The sequence below is a fragment of the Coenobita brevimanus genome, chromosome 57 (assembly GCF_032717465.1).
Source record: "Coenobita brevimanus isolate Jiangsu-jjx chromosome 57, ASM3271746v2, whole genome shotgun sequence".
In the NCBI taxonomy this organism is placed as follows: domain Eukaryota; kingdom Metazoa; phylum Arthropoda; class Malacostraca; order Decapoda; family Coenobitidae; genus Coenobita; species Coenobita brevimanus.
Window position 1 is genome coordinate 3,314,253 of NC_137010.1, and position 19,300 is coordinate 3,333,552.

The following is a 19,300-nucleotide window of genomic DNA, read 5'->3' on the forward strand; positions in this document are numbered from 1 at the left end:
GAAAGAAAGAAAGGAAGGAAGGAAGGAAAGAAGGAAGAAAACAAAAGAAAGAAAAAGAAAGAAAGAAAGAAAGAGAGGAAGGAAGGAAGGAAGGAAGGAAGTAGAGGGTTAGTGTCAATGGGGTGTCAGATTTGTGAGGTGTCTCAGGGATCAGTTCCGGGTCACTAGTTATTCATTATATACACAAACCTTCGACGGATTTTCCTCAGCTGAATAAAATCGTCCGTGGATAGTCTGAAGGTCTGTTTGTGTTAGAAAAAAAGGCTGAATGAAATCGTCTGTGGATAGTCTGAATGTCTGTAAGTTAGAAAAAAAAGGTGCTGAATGAAATCGTCTGATGATAGTCTGAAAGTTTGTATGTGTTAGAAAAAAAAGACTGATAATTTTGACTCCACAACCATCATTATATTATCCACATAGACATAATAATCCTCATATACTAATCCACCTGCTGCCAGACGATTTTCCTCAGCTTGGGGCCTGAGAACGTCGGATGCATTTTTCTGAGAGACGGTTTTTGATGTCTGATTATTAAGCGTATTTTGCTACCTTCAAGACGTTCGGAAAGCTCAAAGGATATAAGAAAGAAATTACCTAATACAGAAATAACGTTGGGTTGATGATGATGATGATGATGATGATGATGATGATGATGATGATGATGACCTGTGAAACTCTGTCTTGCTCATCAACGTGTGTGTGTGTGTGTGTGTGTGTGTGTGTGTGTGTGTGTGTGTGTGTGTGTGTGCATGGAAACTAAACAAAGAAACAGCGTCCTTGATTTTGAACCTAGAAATACGAACAACAGAAAAATGAAACTAAGTCCATCTCTCGCTAGTCACACCGCATCTGTATAGCGTAAAGGCCGGTTCACACAAGCTAAATCGCGGCCTTTTTTTTCGCCGATTTGCGGGAAAAAAATGCCGATTTTCGGCAATTCTACCGGAAAGGTGTTCACACGTACGGGGACTGAGTGGCAGGAACGCGGCAACAGTGTTTACAAACAAAGATGGACCGCCGTACTCGTACCAGGTGTGCAGCCCTTGCACTTGCACTTTCTCTACTTCAAGATGAGCCGTCACGCATCTGGACTCGTCCGTGGCTGTCTAGGAGAAAAGAAGAGTGTGTGTATTACAGGCTGGTGAGGGAGCTCAGCTTGGAGGATCCCCAAACTTTAAATGAGTGGATCCGTCTTAACAAGACCCAGTACCACCACTTGCTGGGGCTTGTGACACCCTTCACTGAAAAACAAAATACGCAGATGAGGGAAACTGTGATTGCTGGAGAACGGCAGGCATGATGGATAAACTTGTGTTGGGCACGCGTGATGAAGTCGAAATGGTGGTACTGTAAACACACAAAGATGTCGAATTCGTCTTCGTTCCCAGAGCTTTGCCTTGTTCGGTGCTTCCATTTTAATCGTCCCGGCAACTTTCTCCCGATTCCGGCGAAAAAAGACCGACATGTCAGTCTCTCCATACCGGCGAAAAAAGTTGCCGGAATTTCTACCGGGAAGCAAATTCCGGCAAAAAACTGCCGCGATTTTGCTCGTGTGAACCGGCCTTAAGGCAGTTTTGGTGTTTACAGTAAGGATAAAAGTTTGCCTAATATTTCACCTCTTCCTTTTCCTCTGCTGGCTATTATTCCTAAGCTGATATATGCTCCGTATGTCTCTTTACGCAATAAATCGTTCGTCTGATATGCTACGTCAGGGAAGAAAGTGAAGGAAATGTCTTAATGACGAAGAAAATACAGAGGAATAGGTGAGATGTTAACCCTGACTACATATTACAAAAGAGTACAACAAAGTGAGATACAGAATACAAATTACAGGTCCTTTCATCGTAGAACAGGTCAATAAATAAATATATAAATAAATAAATAAAGGTCAATATGGTTGAGGTGGAAGGTTATGGCGAATTTGAGAGGGTTGTTCAAGTGGACAGAATGACTCTCTCTCTCTCTCTCTCTCTCTCTCTCTCTCTCTCTCTCTCTCTCTCTCTCCACATTAATTTCACCATTCCATCCCTTCTCTTTTCCTCTATCTTTCCCTCCTTCCCTCCCTCCTTCCTCCCCACATTCCTCCCCCCTAATCACCCCACCTAACGACCATCTCACCTGCCCATCTTCACACCTGAGCCCCTAATTAACGCGAGTCTTCTCACCTGCCTACCTTTAATTAACCTTACCTTACCTTTACCTGGGTCGCGGAGGGTGTGTGTGGGGTATGGCTGGCTGAGAGAGAGAGAGAGAGAGAGAGAGAGAGAGAGAGAGAGAGAGAGAGAGAGAGAGAGAGAGAGAATGGCCCACGTTAAGCAATTCCTACCACACTTTATTATTATTATTATTATTAAATTATTGTTATTATTATTATTATTATTATTATTATTATCATTATATTATTACCTGACAAAGACCCCTAACCCTTTTTAGCTTAGTTAATGGCCATGTGTAGTCAGAAGGGAAAGGCGATTTGAATAGTAATCAAGGAGACTCATTCCTACCTCAAAATAACACTCATTCTTACCTCAAAATAACACTCATTCTTACCTCAAAATAACACTCATTCCTACCTCAAAATAACTCATTCCAACCTCAAAAGTGACTTATTCTTACCTCAAAAATAACACTCATTCCTACCTCAAAATAACACTCATTCCAACCTCAAAAACAATACTCATTCCAAACGCAAAAATAACACTCATTCCAACCTCAAAAACAATATTCATTCCAAACTCAAAAATAACACATTCCTACCTCAAAATAACACTCACTGCAACCTCAAAATAACACTCATTCCTACCTCAAAAATAACACTCAAACCTACCTAAAAAAAAAATATATATATATTAGATTTCCATGCAAATCATCTATCTATAGCCAGACGCCTCTATTTCGGAAGGGGTGGCCACAAACAAATAGCCTCCATGTCATCCTGGCCTCTGCAATCAGGCTGACTTTATCCCACACCACGCTGACTCATATATCCCTCCATGCCATCCTTCCATCGCATCCTCGGTCTCCCCCTCCCTCTCTCCCTTGCCACCTCACTAACATACACTCTCAAGGCAAACACGACACAGAATTCAAGCTGCTAGAGTGACCCAGTTCCGTCAGGTGAAAACAAACTGACTAGACTACAATAATAAGACAAGGATAGTTAAAACGAGTGTAGAGACATTCACGCAAACAAAATTACAAAGCAACACTCACAAAAACAAACAACAAACCCCTCTCCAAGTGTTTACAGCCCCGTGGAGGGACGGAGAGAAAGAGAGAGAAGAGTGGAGAGAAAAAATAATGAACTCCTCTGGTTTACCTCCACACTGTGAGGGGAGAAAAGGCCAGACCACATCTTGTATGGTCCCTCCTCGGCCGGACAAAGAAAACGAGCATTAGGACAACAAAAGAAGATGGGAAGAGAGTTTATGGCTTTTATGGTCTCTCTCTCTCTCTCTCTCTCTCTCTCTCGTATTAACCTTTAACATGGTTGTATCTAGTATTTTATTTCAACTAAAGCCAGACGACTTTTAAAATTTCATTCTGGCTTTCTATAGATGATTTTCAGACGATTTTGATATTAGTTAACGTAGGAGAGATTAGCCAGGAGGGTTGGATACGGCATTCATTAATTCCTGAACTCCTACGCTGCATTAAATCATCTGAAAACAGCAAGATACAAACTGCGTCTTAGGGCTGAAGTGGTTTATTTATGTTTTCCACTTTTACTGATTTAAGCAACACTCTTGGATTATTTTTTTTCTTATCCGCGGTTGTTTTTGTTTTTTTTCGTTTTTTTTCCCAAGTCACTATTTATCTCCTTATAAAAGAACTTAATTTCTTCTATCGACTGCTTTTAACCCTCAATTTATTCTTGTTTTCTTTCCTATTCTTATCCTTCTTTCTCCCCTCATACATTTCTCCATCGCCCTCTCTCCGTTAGTCTCGAAAAAACACCAGACATCATTAGGCAAACCCTGAAAAATGGAAAAACAAAGCGCGAAGAGGGAGAACCACCACAGACGCCATCTTGGAAAACAAAAGCCCATCGACCCCAAACAAAGGGAGGGCCTCATGGGTACCTCTCGTCACCAGAATACGTCCCTTCTTGGAGATCTACCTGACAACTGGACCTGTTTTCTTGCTGTTTTCATTGTTTTCCTCACTATCGAGAACGAATTTGGGACAATGGGGAGTCAGAGTGGACCGACAGAGAGTGCGCCTACACGTAAGCCGAGATGGTCGCGGGTCGAAGGCGTAGACAAAAGAGCATCGCGGGGTGCGTTTTGTGGGCTCGGGCTGCGTTCTTTTGTTATTTTTTGGGGTTCTTTGGTGATTCTTTTTTAGGTGTCTCGCAGTCCTGGGGTGGCGGGGCTTGGGAGGGTTTGTGGTGTCGGTTTTATGATCTTGTAAGCGTCTGTTCTCACACCTAAAAGCAGGGAACGAAGGAAAGTTGGAAGGAAAAAGACAGAAAGTGAGCGAGAAAGGAGAAAAGAGATAAAAGAAAAAAGTGAGGGAGGAAAGGACGAAAAGGGGACTGAACGAACTGAGGAGGAGGTAAGGAAGGAAGTAGGAGAGAAAGAAGAGATGGAAGGAAAGAAAAGTGGAGAGAAAGAAGAAGGAAGTGATATGGGGAAGGAGAGAAGGCAGAGAGGATGCAGGAAAGAAAAAAGGGATAGACAAGAAAGAAGGAAGGAAGGAAGGAAAGATACAAATGTAGATGGAAAGACGAAGAATGAGGGCGATATAGAAAGAATAAGGGAGAAATGAGTGAGGGAGAAGGGACAGAGAAGATGGAATAAGTGAAAGGGAAGGAGAGAGAAAGGGAGAGAGGGAGGGCAATGAGATGAGGGAGGAGGGGACAAAAAAATCATTGGGCCAAGAAAGAAAAGAAAGAAAAAGAGAGAAAACAGGTAAAGAGAAAGAAAAGGGAAATCACAAAACCTGGAGGGAAGGAAGGGGTGGAGAGGGAAAGGGAGGGAAGGAAGGATAAAAATAAAACAGTATGGAGGGAATGAATTAATGAAGGAAGAAGGGAAGGAAGGAGAGCAAAAGCCGGAGATAATATGAATTAATGAATTACGGAAGGAAGGAAGGAAGGAAAGAAGGAGGGAAGGAAGGAAGGAAGGAAAGTATAAGAATAAATGAATGAATGCATGAATTGGAGAGAGAGAGAGAGAGAGAGAGAGAGAGAGAGAGAGAGAGAGAGAGAGAGAGAGAGAGAGAGAATAATAACACATTGGGACTAATTTACACCCTGGCAGCTCCGCCCTCCCCCCTAGCTCAACGCCCCCCTTCTCTCTCTCCCTCTCTCTCTCTCTCTCTCTCTCTCTCTCTCTCTTTCTCTCTCTCTCTCCATTTTCTTCCCTCTCCTCCCCCCTCTCTTCCATCATCATTCCCTTTTTCTCTCCCTTTCCATTTCCTCCCCCCTCCCTTCACTCTCCCCCTTTCCCCATTTTTTCTCGCTCCCTCCCCCTCTTTCCCCTTCCCCCCTCCTGCATTTACCCCCCCTCTCTCTCTCTCCCTCCTCCTTTTCCTCTTCTTCCCCCCGTTTACCCCGTCTCTTCCTCCATTTTCCCCTCCCTCACTCTTTCCTCCCTCCCCTCCTCCCTTCCTTCCTCTAACTTTCAATTTTCAGTATTTAATTTCAGACGATTTTATTCATCTGCGAGTCCCAGAAATATGCATTAAAATTGGTGCCATAACCCTCTCATGATCGTGACAACTCTACCTAGTATATACCTAGCGACTTTATTCAGGTGAGACAAAGCAGGACACACACACACACACACACACACACACACACACACACACACACACACACACAGGACAAAAGACACACGCAAATAGGACAATGGACACACGCAAACAGGACAAAACACACACGCAAACAGGACAAAGGACACACACAAACACACAAACAGGATAAAACACAGGCAAACAACATCAATACAAAGTGACATACGTAAGCCTCTGAAACTCATAAACATCATCTTCAGACCCGAAACACACACACACACACACACACACACACACACACACACACACGTAGGCCAGAGGTCATTATAACAACAGCAGCAGCAACAACAACAACAACACTCCTTTCTGTTTCATTCTATTCTACGATCTCTCTCTCTCTCTCTCTCTCTCTCTCTCTACATTATCAGTTCTCCCTCTCCCTTTCTCACACCATTTTCTTTCCCTTCCTCCCACCCTCCCTTTTTTCCCCTCCTTCCCTCCCTCTTTTTCACTGCATTATTTCTCCCTCCCTCCCTCTTTCTCCCTCCCTGCCTCCCTCCCTCTCTCCCTCCCTCCTAATGCCCCTAATAATAATATACATAATAATTATCTCTTCCCTTCCGACATTAATGAACGAAAGACGAAATTTAAGAACAACCATCTGGCTAATTAACTGTGAAATAGTGGTAGTTGTGGTAGCGATGGTGGTTACAAAATGGTGGTTGTTGTGGTTGGTGATGGTGGTGGTTGTGGTAGCTGGCAATGGTGGTAGGGGTGGTTATGGTAGCTGGTAATGGTGGTGGTGGTTTTGGTGGCTGGTGATTGTGGTAGTTTTGGTAGTTGTGGTAGCTGGTGTTGGTTGTAGCTGTTGTGGTTATGGTAGTGGTGCTGGTGGTAGTTGGTTATGTTGGTAGCTGTTGTGGTTGATGGTGGTGGGGATGGTGGTTGTAGTGGCTGTGATAGTAGTTGTAATTGTGGTAGCTGTGGTTGTAATGGTGGTAGCTGTGACGGTGGTTTTCGTAGCAATGATGGTGGTTGTTGAGGTGATGGTGGTTGTTGTGATGCCCTTATTATTGGGGGTGATGGTGGTAGTTGTGGTTGTGATGGTGGTAGTTGTGGTAGTTGGCGATGGTGGTAGTTGGGGTAGTTGGCGATGGTGGTAGTTGTGGTAGTCGGTGATGGTGGAAGTTGTGGTTGTCGGTGATGGTGGTAGCTGTGGTAGTAGGCGATGGTGGTAGTTGTGGTTGTACTGGTGGTGGTAGCTGTGGAAGTCGATGATGGTGGTAGTTGTGGTAGTCGATGATGGTGGTAGTTGAGGTAGTTGGTGATGGTGGCAATTGTGGTAGTCGGTGATGGTGGTAGTTGGCGATGGTGGTAGTTGTGGTAGTCAGCGATGGTGGCAGTTGTGGTAGTCGGCGATGGTGGCAGTTGTGGTAGTCGGCGACGGCGGTAGTTGTGGTAGTAGGCGATGGTGGTAGTTGTGGTTGCAGCGATGGTGGCAGACGCGATAGTGGTTGTTTTGATCATTCTGTAACAATCCCCAATTATTATACCTTTCCCTCTGTGGTCTTTCTTCCTTCCACCCTTTCATCCTTCATTCTTTTACATATACCAGTCAATATAGGATTTTATTTTTCATTTTCAAGGCACATTAGTATATAAAATTTTAAAATACCAAATGGAGGGTAAACTAGTAAATTAATGAAGTCTTTAGTGGAAATTCAAAGCACATTAACACAGCTAAAGTGTTCTCTCTCTCTCTTATCACCTTCAAGACATACGATGATCTTGCCCAAAATTCTTAAGATGGTTTCCAAGACGTGATTATTTTTTTGTCTACTTTATCTTTTATCTATCTGCTTTATCTATCTAGTCTGTCTACATTATCTATCTGTTTTATCTATCTAGTCTTTCTGTCCATATTATCTTTTCTGTTTATCTATTTCATGTATCTAATCTTTCTGTATACTATCTTTTTCTATCTGTTTTATCTATCTACTCTGTCTACACTATCTTTTATCTATCTATCTATCTGCAGTCCACCATCCTTCTTTCGGGGGATAGGGAGGGAGCTGAGAGATGCCTGGCTCCGCTTATATGTGCCACCACGTGAAGGCGACCCACACCGGCAGCATTAGCCATTACGAGTGCATACAGTTTGCATATGCAATTATTTCAGTTTAAGCTAGGTCAGGTCAGGTCAGGTCAGGTTAGGTTAGGTCAGGTCAGGCGAGGTTAGGTTAGGTCGTCAGGTCAGGTTAGGTCAGGTCAGATCAGGTCAGGTTAGGTTAGGTTGGGTCAAGTTAGGTCAGGTCAGGCTAGGTCAGATGAGGTGAGGTGAGGTCATGTTAGGTGAGGTGAGGTCAGGTTAGGTTAGGTTAGATCAGGTTTGGTCAGGTTAGGTTAGGTCAGGTCAGGCCAGGTTAGGTAAAGTCAGGTCAAGTTAGGTCAGGTAACGTCAGGTTATGTTGGGTAAAATGATGATGATAGAGTTAATAAAATGATAAAAAGTGAAGATTATTATTTTTTATTACAATTTCAATGACTCTGCTAAACTAACTCATTTTTTAAACTTTCCAAACTGCTTCTTCAAAACACCCGAACCTCAACGCCAACTCTCCAGCGATTCATCTCTCTCTCTCTCTCTCTCTCTCTCTCTTGATAAACATTCCTCTTCTTGACAAATATTGCTCTTGTTGGCAAATATTGGCACGATTGGAGTGATTTATGTACCACCATTTTGTGTCTGTTGATTTGCGGGCGTGTGGTGTTTTTTTAATGTCTGTTTTGTTTTCTTTGTTTTCATTTTCTTGCTTGCTTTGTTGATCCTCTTGTTTTGATTAATTTCTTTCTCCTTCTTCGTTGACATTTTTTTCTGATTGACTTTCTTTTTGTTGCCTTTTCTTTAATTTTCCTTTTTCCTTGCTGACCTCTCTCTCTTTCTTTCTTTCTTTCTTTCTTTCTCCCTCTCTTTCTTTCTTTCTTTTCTTGACCAACTTTATATTGTGTTCTCTTTTCTCTGCTTGTTTTTCTTCCTTGCCTTCCTGTCTTCTTGTGTCTCCTTCCTTTCTTTCTTTTCTTGTTGTCTTCCTTCATTTCTGTTTTTCTGTGTTTATTTCATTTCTTTAGAGAGGTTTGGTGTTTTCTGCTGACTTTCTTCTTCTTCTTCCTCTTCTTCATCCTCCTCTTCTTCCTTCTTCTTCTTCATCCTTCTCGTCCTCCTCCTCCTCCTCCTCTTAACTCTTCTTGTATGCCCCTTTCGGTGTTCCATATACTGTTTCTCTGTACCTACATTAACTCTCTCCCTTCCATCCACCCCCCCACTCTCTCTCTCTCTCTCTCTCTCTCTCTCTCTCTCCACCCTCTCTCTCCATCATTTGTTAGCGTCACAGCAAATGGTCGACACCCCCCCCCCCTCTCTGCAGTCGCCTTGCTGAGAGCGTGTTGATGTATTACGTTAAATATTTGCAATTGACGCACGATTGATGAATACAGCCATGGGGAGGGGTGAAAAAATGGCGGGCGTGTGTGTGTGTGTGTGTGTGTGTGTGTGTGTGTGTGTGTAGATGGATAGGTGTTATATAGACGAAGAGAGATACACAGGTAGATATGCAGACAGACAGAGGATTGGATGGATAGAGAGAGAGAGAGAGAGAGAGAGAGAGAGAGAGATAATTACCCACACTAAACGCCATAACATTACATTCTCCCCGGCTTTCACCTCCCACTACTTCCTCCCCTCCCCCTCTCCCCTCATTTCCCCTCCCCATCTCTCTCATCTTCTCTTCCCCTTCCCTCTTCCCATACCTTCCCTTCTCCTCCCCACACCTCCCCTCCCCATCTCATCATTTCCTCCCTTCCCTCTCATCTCCCCTCCTCTCCTTTCATCCACTCTCCCTCCCCCTCCCTCATTCCTATTTCTTCCCTCTCCCTTTCACTCCCCCTCTCTCATTCCTATTTCCTCCCCCTAACCCCCGCCCCCCAAAAAAAAAATAATAAAAAAAATACAAATGCGTAAAGGCGTCCGTTCATGTCACAATGAAGGACACCGGACGATATAAAATGAAACAAGGACGATACATAACGAAACCCGGCCGTGATTTTACGTACAGGATTTCATAACACTTCGCTCTTGTTTTGTTTTCGTTCGTATCTGCGTTTGACTAATCTATTTTTTGAACACGGCTGTATATCGTTGTTGTTGTTGTTGTTGTTGTTGTAAGTTTGGGTTCAATGCGTGTTTTTTTTTTTTTTTTTCATACTCTGCGTTTGTTCTTTTTCATAACGGTGTTTTACTCTCTCTCTCTCTCTCTCTCTCTCTCATCCGCTTTCTTTTCCTCCCTCCTCCCCTCCTTCTTCTTTCACTTCTCCTCCTCCTCCCTCTCTCTCTCTCTCTCTCTCTCTCTCTCTCATCCGCTTTCTTTTCCTCCCTCCTCCCCTCCTTCTTCTTTCACTTCCTCCTCCTCCTCCTCCTCCTCCTCTCTCTCTCTCTCTCTCTCTCTCTCTCATTCGCCTTCTTTTTCTCCCTCCTCCCCTCCTTCTTCTTTCACTTCCTCCTCCTCCTCCTCCTCTCTCTCGCTCTCTCTCTCTCTCTCTCTCATTCGCCTTCTTTTCCTCCCTCCTCCCCTCCTTCTTTTTTCACTTCCTCCTCCTCCTCCTCCTCCTCCTGGTGCCTGATGCTGTGGGATCAATACTCACTTGGAGGAACTCTCTCTCTCTCTCTCTCTCTCTCTCTGCCCATTTTTCCCTCCTTCCTTCTTCCCTTCTCTCTCCCCTCTCCTCCTCCTTTCTTTTCCCTCTTTCTCCCCTCATCCCTCTCTCAGTTTTTTTCCCTTTCTTTTATTCCCTTTCATTGTTGTCGTCTCTCTCTCTCTCTCTCTCTCTCTCTCTCTGGTCTTCTTTTTCTTCCTTCTTCTCTATTTCCACTTCCCTTTTCCCTTCTCTCATTTCCCACTCTCTCTCTCTCTCTCTCCTACGCCTTCTCACTTCCCTTTCCTCCCTCCCTCTCAATTCATCCTTTTCTCCCATCCTCCACTTCCTTCTCCCTCCCTTCATTTCCCATTTTCCCTCCCGTCACTCATCCCTCCCCCACCCCGTGCTCCCGCGCCCATCTCAGGAAACTTAACCTGATACAAGAAAAAAGATTCATATTGTGCAAGACCCGCATCACGCCTTGCAGAAATCAGATCCCAGGGTTATATTAAAGCCCAATCATCCATTTAAATCACAATGTCACGGCTGGATAGGGCGCATGAATCCACTAAACCACCAGGCGTCCAATGAGTACTGCTTATCACACAACAATGGTTTTCTACTACATGATTCAACGTAAAGTCACGAATCTCTCTCTCTCTCTCTCTCTCTCTCTCTCTCTCTCTCTCTCTCTCTCTCCATGATTCAACGTAAAGTCACGAATCTCTCTCTCTCTCTCTCTCTCTCTCTCTCTCTCTCTCTCTCTCTCTCTCTCTCTCTCCATGATTCAACGTAAAGTCACGAATCTCTCTCTCTCTTTCTCTCTCTCTCTCTCTCTCTCTCAGCATTTCACTTTCTTCACCCATTCCTCCTTGACCTCTTCTTTGCCACCCTCCTCCCTCCTATTTCTCTCCTCCCCCTCCCTCCCTCCTATTACTCTCTCTCTCCTCCCCCTCCCCCCCTCAAATTATCCCATATATTGCATGTAAGTGAGGCTGAGAGGTTAATAATATCAATAATTGCTTAAATAACAGAGTGACCTGAGAAATGGGAAGGAGGGAAGGAAGGAGGGAGGGAAGGAGGGAAGAAAGGGAGGAAGGCAGAGAGGGAAGGCATGGAGGTTGTGATGTAGAAACGTAAAGGGTCGATATATGGAGGTAAGTAGGTAGGTAGGTAGGTAGGTAAAGAAGTAGAGAGGGAGAAGAGAGAAGTAAGGAGGTAGGCAGACTGGCCAAAGTGAAAAGACTAGACACTCGCAAGTACTTGAGGTAGGTAGGTAGGTAGGTAGGTAGGTACATCTGTTGGTAGGCAGAGGGGAAGGAATGAAGAGATATGCGTGTGTATGTATGTATGTATGTAGGGAGGAAGGGAGGGAGGTAAGTAGATCAAGAGAAGAGTAAAGAGTAAAAGGGGCTAACTTGTGGCCACGGTAAGTAGGAGTAAGTAGGCAGGTAGGTAGGAAGAGGGCCATTCAAGCCAGCAAATAGACAGGCAGTCAGATATGGCAGAGTTGTGGGTGGCAGCACGGTAGGCAGGCAGGAGGGGAGGCAGAGGGAGGCAGAGATTTAAGAGGGTAGGTAGACAGGCAGGCAGGAAGATAGGCAAAGGGTAGGTAGGCAGGCAGACAGGAAGGTAGGCAGAGGGGAGGTAGGCAGGAAGGTAGGCAGAGAAGCAGGAAGGTAGGCAGGGATTTAAAAGGGTAGGCAGGCAAGCAGGGAGCTACAGGGGTAGGTTAGGAGGGAGGTAGGTAGGCAGGGAGTGACTTAGAGGGTTAAGGAAGGAAGGAACATAAGAACATAAGAAGAGAGGATAACTGCAGTAGGCCAGTTGGCCCATGCTAGGCAGCTCCTAGAAGAGTAACTGAACTACTAGAATGAGATAAGGATAGCAAAGAAGAAGGCTCTCCCCCGCCCTCCAAACCCTCCAGCCGAAGCCGGCAGGAAAAAGTCAGAAAGAACACCACGCCGTATAGAAAAACTGGCGTGGACATTTTACAGGAAAGTGTGGAAGGAAGGAAGGAAGGGAAGAAAGATGGAAAAAAGGCAGGATTGATGTAGGCACACGTGAGGTAGGCAGGGGTGAGGCAGGAGATGAAGCAGCCAGGGATCAGGAGGCAGGGGTGAGGCAGGCAGGGGTGAGGCAGGTAGGGGCTAGGCAGGCAAGGGTGAGGCAGGCAGGGGTGAGGCAGGTAGGGGTGAAGAAGGCAGGGATGAAGCAGACAGGGACGAGGCAGGCAGGGGTGAGGCAGGAAGGAGTGAGGCAGGTAGGGGTTAGGCAGGCTGGGGAGGAGGTTAAGTACTGCCTGGCATGCAAATGAACCGACTCGCTGTTTTTGTGCTGTGGTAATTGCTTGTGGTTGTGGTAGTTGTGGTGGTTGTGGTGGTTGCGGTAGTTGTGGTGGTTGTGGTGGTTGCGGTAGTTGTGGTGGTTGTGGTGGTTGTGGTAGTTGTGGTGGTTGTGGTAGATGTGGTGGTTGTGGTAGTGGTGGTAGCGGTTTTGACATGTTGCTGTGGTTGCCGTATTTATGGTAGTGCTGGTTATGGTAACGGTAGTTGTGGTAGTTGAGATGGCAGTAGTGGTTGTGGTAGTTGGAAGTAGTTGTGGTAGCAGTGATACCTATAGCAGATTAGTGGTAGCAGTGCTGGTAGTTATGGTTAGTGGTAGTGGTACTGTGGTGGTAGTTGCTGTGTAGGTATGGTAATAACTGAAAATGTGGTAGTGATGGTAGCTATGGCAAGGGTGGGAGTTATGGTTGTGGTAGTTTTGGTAGTGGTAGTGGTTGTGGTTAGTATTTGTGGTAGCAGTGGTAGTTGTGGTTCTAATGATGATAGCTGTGGTAGATATGGTAACTGCAGTGGTGGTTGTAATTGTGGTTGTGGTGGTAGGTTAGCGATGGTGGTTGTAGAATGTGTTGTGGTAGGAGTGATGGTGGTAGCAACGGTGGTGTGGTAGCAGTGATGGTGGTGGTAGAAATTGTGGTAGTTAATGAGAAAATTGGCATCTGTGAATTGTGGTAGTAATGTTGGTAGCCACGACCACCACAATCCGAAATATTGGTGGCATAGTACTGGTGGTGGTGGTGGTGGTGGTGGTGGTAGTGATGGTGGTGGTGGTGGTGATGGTGGTAGCGGTGATGGTAGTGGTGGTGGAGATGGTGGTGGTGGTGGTGGTAGAATGCATGCTAAAGAGGGCAATGTTGGTAGCCATAATTGTGGTAGGTGGGCTAGTGGTGGTGGTGGTGGGGGTCTTGTTACGTGGTGTGATAGGCTAAGTGGCTGCCATTAACAGTAGATAGCTCTCTTTTTTTTCCTCTCTCTCTCTCTCTCTCACTCTCAATTTCTCTCTTTCTGCCTTCATCGATTTATTCTCTTTTTGGTTTACCCACGGATACACCCAGTCGAGTTTGGCTTTACTAATAGGTGTTAACTCTCTCTCTCTCTCTCTCTCTCTCTCTCTCTCTCTCTCTCTCTCTCTCACATTCTTTTTTTTTTTATTTCCTTCATTAAAACACTATGCTTCCTCTTTCCTTTATTCTCTCTCTCTCTCTATTAGTTCTCAAATAACACTGTATGTATTCAATTAATTTTCCGTAAGGAGTTATTTACCTATCTATCCATCCAGCTATCTGTCTATCTGTCTGTTAACGATTATGTTCACTTATCTATTTATCTCTGTGGTAATCACTCTATCATTCTTTATTCTTAGTTATCTATCTATCTATAAAAAATCTATCTATTGGCTTTTTTCATTCCTCTGTCTATTCAGTTTTGTTTCTTTCCTATAATTTTGACATTCTAGTTTCATTTTACATTCTTTCTCTTTTTTTTTTTTCCATTTCGTTCATCAATCACTATGCTTCCTCTTTCCATTCCTCTCTCTCTTTCTCTCTCTCTCTCTGCAATCCAACCTCCACCATTTCTCTCACTCACTCCCCACACCCTGACCTCCTCAATCCCATACCTCTCTCCATCCATCCACCCTCCCTCCCTCCCTCTCCATCCATCCACCCTCCCTCCCTCCCTCTCCATCCATCCACCCTCCCTCCCTCTCTCCATCCATCCACCCTCCCTCCCTCCCTCTCCATCCATCCACCCTCCCTCCCTCCCTCTCCATCCATCCACCCTCCCTCCCTCTCTCCATCCATCCACCCTCTCTCCATCCATCCTCTCTCCCCCTCCATCCATCCTCCCTCCCTCCCTCCCTCCTAATTGACTACCAAAATCACCCAAATAGAATAGGAAGGTGATGGAAAGTGCGGACAAATGAGAGGGAGGGCGGTCAGGGATAAGGGGGTTGGTCCTGATAATATCCTGATACTCAAGATGGAGAGACTTTTCTAATTTACGTCTAAGGAGGGCGTAAGGGCGAGCTGGACACGCGAAAGTACACGTATTTTCGACCTTAACGACGCGGACCGGTATAGCGCTCTCCGTTTTCTGTGAGGGAGACAGAGTTGGATCCCCCTTTATGGAGTTGGATTCCCCTTAGAGGCTACGGGAACGTGGGATCAACGTAGGATCTTCGACTCTATGAGGGGCATGGCGTCTGCAGCATCACCCCCCCCCTCCTCATCCTCCTTCTCCTTCTCCCTCGCTATCTCGACCGAGTTATACGGTACTTAACCCGCGGAATAACAATCTTAGCTTCGCGACCCAGAACCGTAAGTCCGGAAATCGCGCGTCGGCTCACGAGATTCGCGCTTTCTTATCCCGCGGTTTCGCATTATTTTTTTCGTTTTTTTTTCTTTTTTCTTTTTTTTTTTGGTGATAGTGATCTGGCCCCGGGGTGAGAGCAACAGCGTGGGGGCGAGGTATGCTGTGGCCGGCAATACGTAAGATGCTGATCCGATAAGTTGCCGGTAATTCCGATATCTGCCATTACCGATACCCCGCCGCTACCCGATACACGAGGGGAGGTAACCGATAGCACAAGGGGGGGAGGTAACCGATAGCACAAGGGGGGGTAACCGATAGCACAAGGGGAGGTAACCGATAGCACAAGGGGAGGTAACCGATAGCACAACGGGAGGGAGGTAACCGATAGCACAAAGGGGAGGTAACCGATAGCACAAGGGGGGGGAGGTAACGGATAGCACAATGGGTAACCGATAGCACAAGAGGAGGTAACCGATAGCACAACGGGGGGGAGGTAACCGATAGCACAAGGGGGGGGAGGTAACCGATAGCACAAGGGGGGGGAGGTAACCGATAGCACAATGGGGGGGAGGTAACCGATACACAAGGGGAGGTAACCGATAGCGCTGCGTTTTCGTTATAGCGATGTAGATAGATAGAAAATGACAATAAAGGAACGATATGAGTAGGTAGCTGAGTAGATAAAGGATGTCCGATAGATAAATTAGGGTTACGGAGATAGATGCATTTCCTTTCTCCCTGACCAAAATAAAGAAAACGTGAAAAAAAAATATATAAATGAATGCGACTGAAAATGGAGAAAATAAATAAATAAATAAATAAATAAAAAATGGAACGATATATAGATAAATGACTTAATTTCCGATAAATAATTAAGGAGTTATTAAGATATTTACTCATAATTAACGAAACGCATAAAAAACGTAAATGAAAGACGAACACAACGCAAAGAAAACGAGATGCACGAAGACAAGAGGAAAACATAAGAAAATTGGATTATAATATCATTTTGAACAATAATTTCGTGAACTGCGCCCGAAAGAAACGAAACAAAGTGAAAAAATGGAGTGAATGAAACGAGAGATAATGAAACAATTGAAGAAAATAGAGTGCAACGAAACACAGCGAGAAAGTCAGAGAAACAGACGAAACATAGAGATAATACTTCAAGGGGCAACTGGAATAAGTGGATAAAGAACGGAAATAATAAAAAATAAATGGACTCCACGTCGATAATTGAATAAATGACTTCCGATCGATAATTTACGGGCAACAGAAACACGTGTAGAGAAACTGAAACACTCTGGGAAACCAGAAATGAAACTTAAAGAAACAATAATAATGTAAGTGAAGAATTCGTGAAAAGACATATATGAATACTACTACTACTACTACCACTACTGCTGCTGCTGCTACTACTACTACTACGGTACTACTGTTACCACTATAATACTACTACTAATGATAATAATCATCATCATCATCATCATCGCCACCTACACCATCACCATCGTCATTATCACCACCACCACCACTACCACCAAAACTTCCATCTCTATCAAGAGCACTACCATTTATTACTACAACTACTACCACCATCAATTTTACTACCACAATATCTATCACTGCAACTACTACCACCATTACTGCCATCTCTCTCACAACCACTACCACAACAATTGCTACCACCATCCCTATCACCACAATTAACATCATTAACACCACAAAGCTACCACAACTGACACCACCACCACAACTACCACCACCATTCACGTCCCCAACCCTACCGCTGCTACCACAATAACCACCACCACCACCAACATCCCCAACCTAACCACAAATACCAATACCACCACCACCACCACCATCCCCACCCCTACCACCACAACTACCACAACTACCACCATCAGGCAGGGAGGGGTGGCGTGAAAGCGAGTTAATTAACAACTATTACGGGGAAATATTGTAATTTGTCTGGGCAGTCAGCGCACCTCCCTGATGGTGGTAGTTGTGGTAGGAATTGTGGTAGTTGCGGTAGTAATTGTGGTAGCTGTGGTAGAAATTGTGGTATGGTGGTAGTTGTGGTAGTAATTGTGGTTGTGGTGGTAGTTGTGGTAGTAATTGTGGTAGTGGTGGTAGTTGTGGTAGTAATTGTGGTCGTGATGGTAGTCGTAGTAGTAATTGTGGTTGTGGTGGTAGTTGTGGCAGTAATTGTGGTAGTTGTGGTAGTAACTGTGGTAATGGTGGTAGCTGTGGTGGTAGCGGTTGTGGTGATGGGAATAATAATTGCGGTAGCTCTTTTGGTAGTGATGGCAGTTGTGGTAGTAGATGTGGTAATGGTAGTGATGGTAGTTGTGGTAGTAGCTGTGGTAATTGTAGTGATGGTAGTAAATGTGGTAGTAGTTGTGGTACTGGTGATAATGAACCTGTGTAGTAGTTGTGGTAGTGATGGTGATTTGGTAGTGATGATGGTAGTAGTGGTGGTAGTACAAAAATAGACAGATAGATAGGTAGACAGATTGATAGATAGATAGACAGATACAGATAGATAGACAGGCAGGTAGACAGGTACGCAAAGATGGATAGATAGGTAGACAGACAGACAGACAGATGGATGGATAGACAGATAGATAGGCAGAAAGACAGACAGACAGACAGATTACAGATAGACAGGTAGGCATGTCGATAGATAGATAGATGGATAAACAGACAGAGAGACAGACAGACAACAGCAACAATATACCACTTACAACATTCTCGGGCTGAATGAATTAAAACTTACACCCCATGGAGGTAAAGAGAGGCTTAATTAAGGTGATAAAGGAATAAAGGAAATAATGCAGGTAATAAAGACAGTAATTTTAACTTTTATTGTGTACATTATTTTTGAGGGAGACAGGAAAATTGGTGTATCTTTTCAATAAACAGAATTTTCACTTTTTTTTTTTTTTTTTTTGATAACTTATGGTAATATAAAAGGAAGATATATTTTGACTAATGTCTAATGGGTGTATTCGTGGTGTTACTGATGAAGCGAGCGAGGGACAGCACTGTATGATGATGATGATGATGATGATGATGATGATGATAATAATAATAATAATAGTAATAATAATAACAAGAAGAATAAGAATGATAACACCACCCCCACCAATAATAATAATAATAATAATAATAATAATAATACATACGTACTTCTTTATTCCCAAATTCATGGAAAGAAGCCAATATCCACCCAGTTCCGAAGAAAGGAAGTTCGTCTGACCCCTCCAATTACAGACCAATAGCTGTCACATCTTCTCTTGGTAAGGTATTTGAAACTTTAATTAATAAGCATATTGTTAAACATCTTGAATCCAACAACTTAATTAGTGATAGACAATACGGTTTTCGCCGCGAAAGATCCACCATTGACATACTCAATCTCTTAACTCATACGATCCATCAGTCAACTGATCTTTTTGGAGAAACTCATGCAGTAGCTCTTGATATCTCTAAAGCTTTCGACAGAGTATGGCACCGTTCCCTGCTGTCCAAACTCCCTTGCTATGGACTAACGTCTTTTGTTCCTTTGATTTCTTCTTATCTTAGTGACAGGAAAATAAGAGTAAAAGTAGATGATGTATATTCAAATTTCCACTCAATTAACGCCGGCGTGCCGCAGGGATCAGTGAAGGTGCCAACCCTATTTCTGGTTCACATTAATGATCTCTTATCTGTCACTCACAATCCCATTCACTCATATGCAGATGACTCAACACTACATAGTTCATTCACACTCAGACATCCAATTACAAAGTCTAATATCTCTACCTCTCAACTCAGTACAGCCATCTCCATTAATCAAGATCTATCTACAATCAGTGAATGGGGACAAAACAACCTTGTCTCTTTTAATGCTAGTAAAACTAAATATATACAGTTTACTAATAGACAGATATTGCCAGATTCGTACATTACCTTCAGTGCTACTAATATTCCCATCTCCAAAAGTATTGAAATTCTTGGTGTCTCACTTAACAGTGCCCTCAGCTGGACCTCTCATGTCAGATCACTTGCTAAAACCGCCTCAAAGAAACTTGGATTATTGTACAGAGTCCGTAACTTCTTCGCCGATGAGCAGTTGGCTATAATTTATAAGTCATGTGCGCTCTCAGCTTGAATATTGCTCACCCTTGTGGGATGGTTGTGGAGAGGTTGCATTAAGACAACTA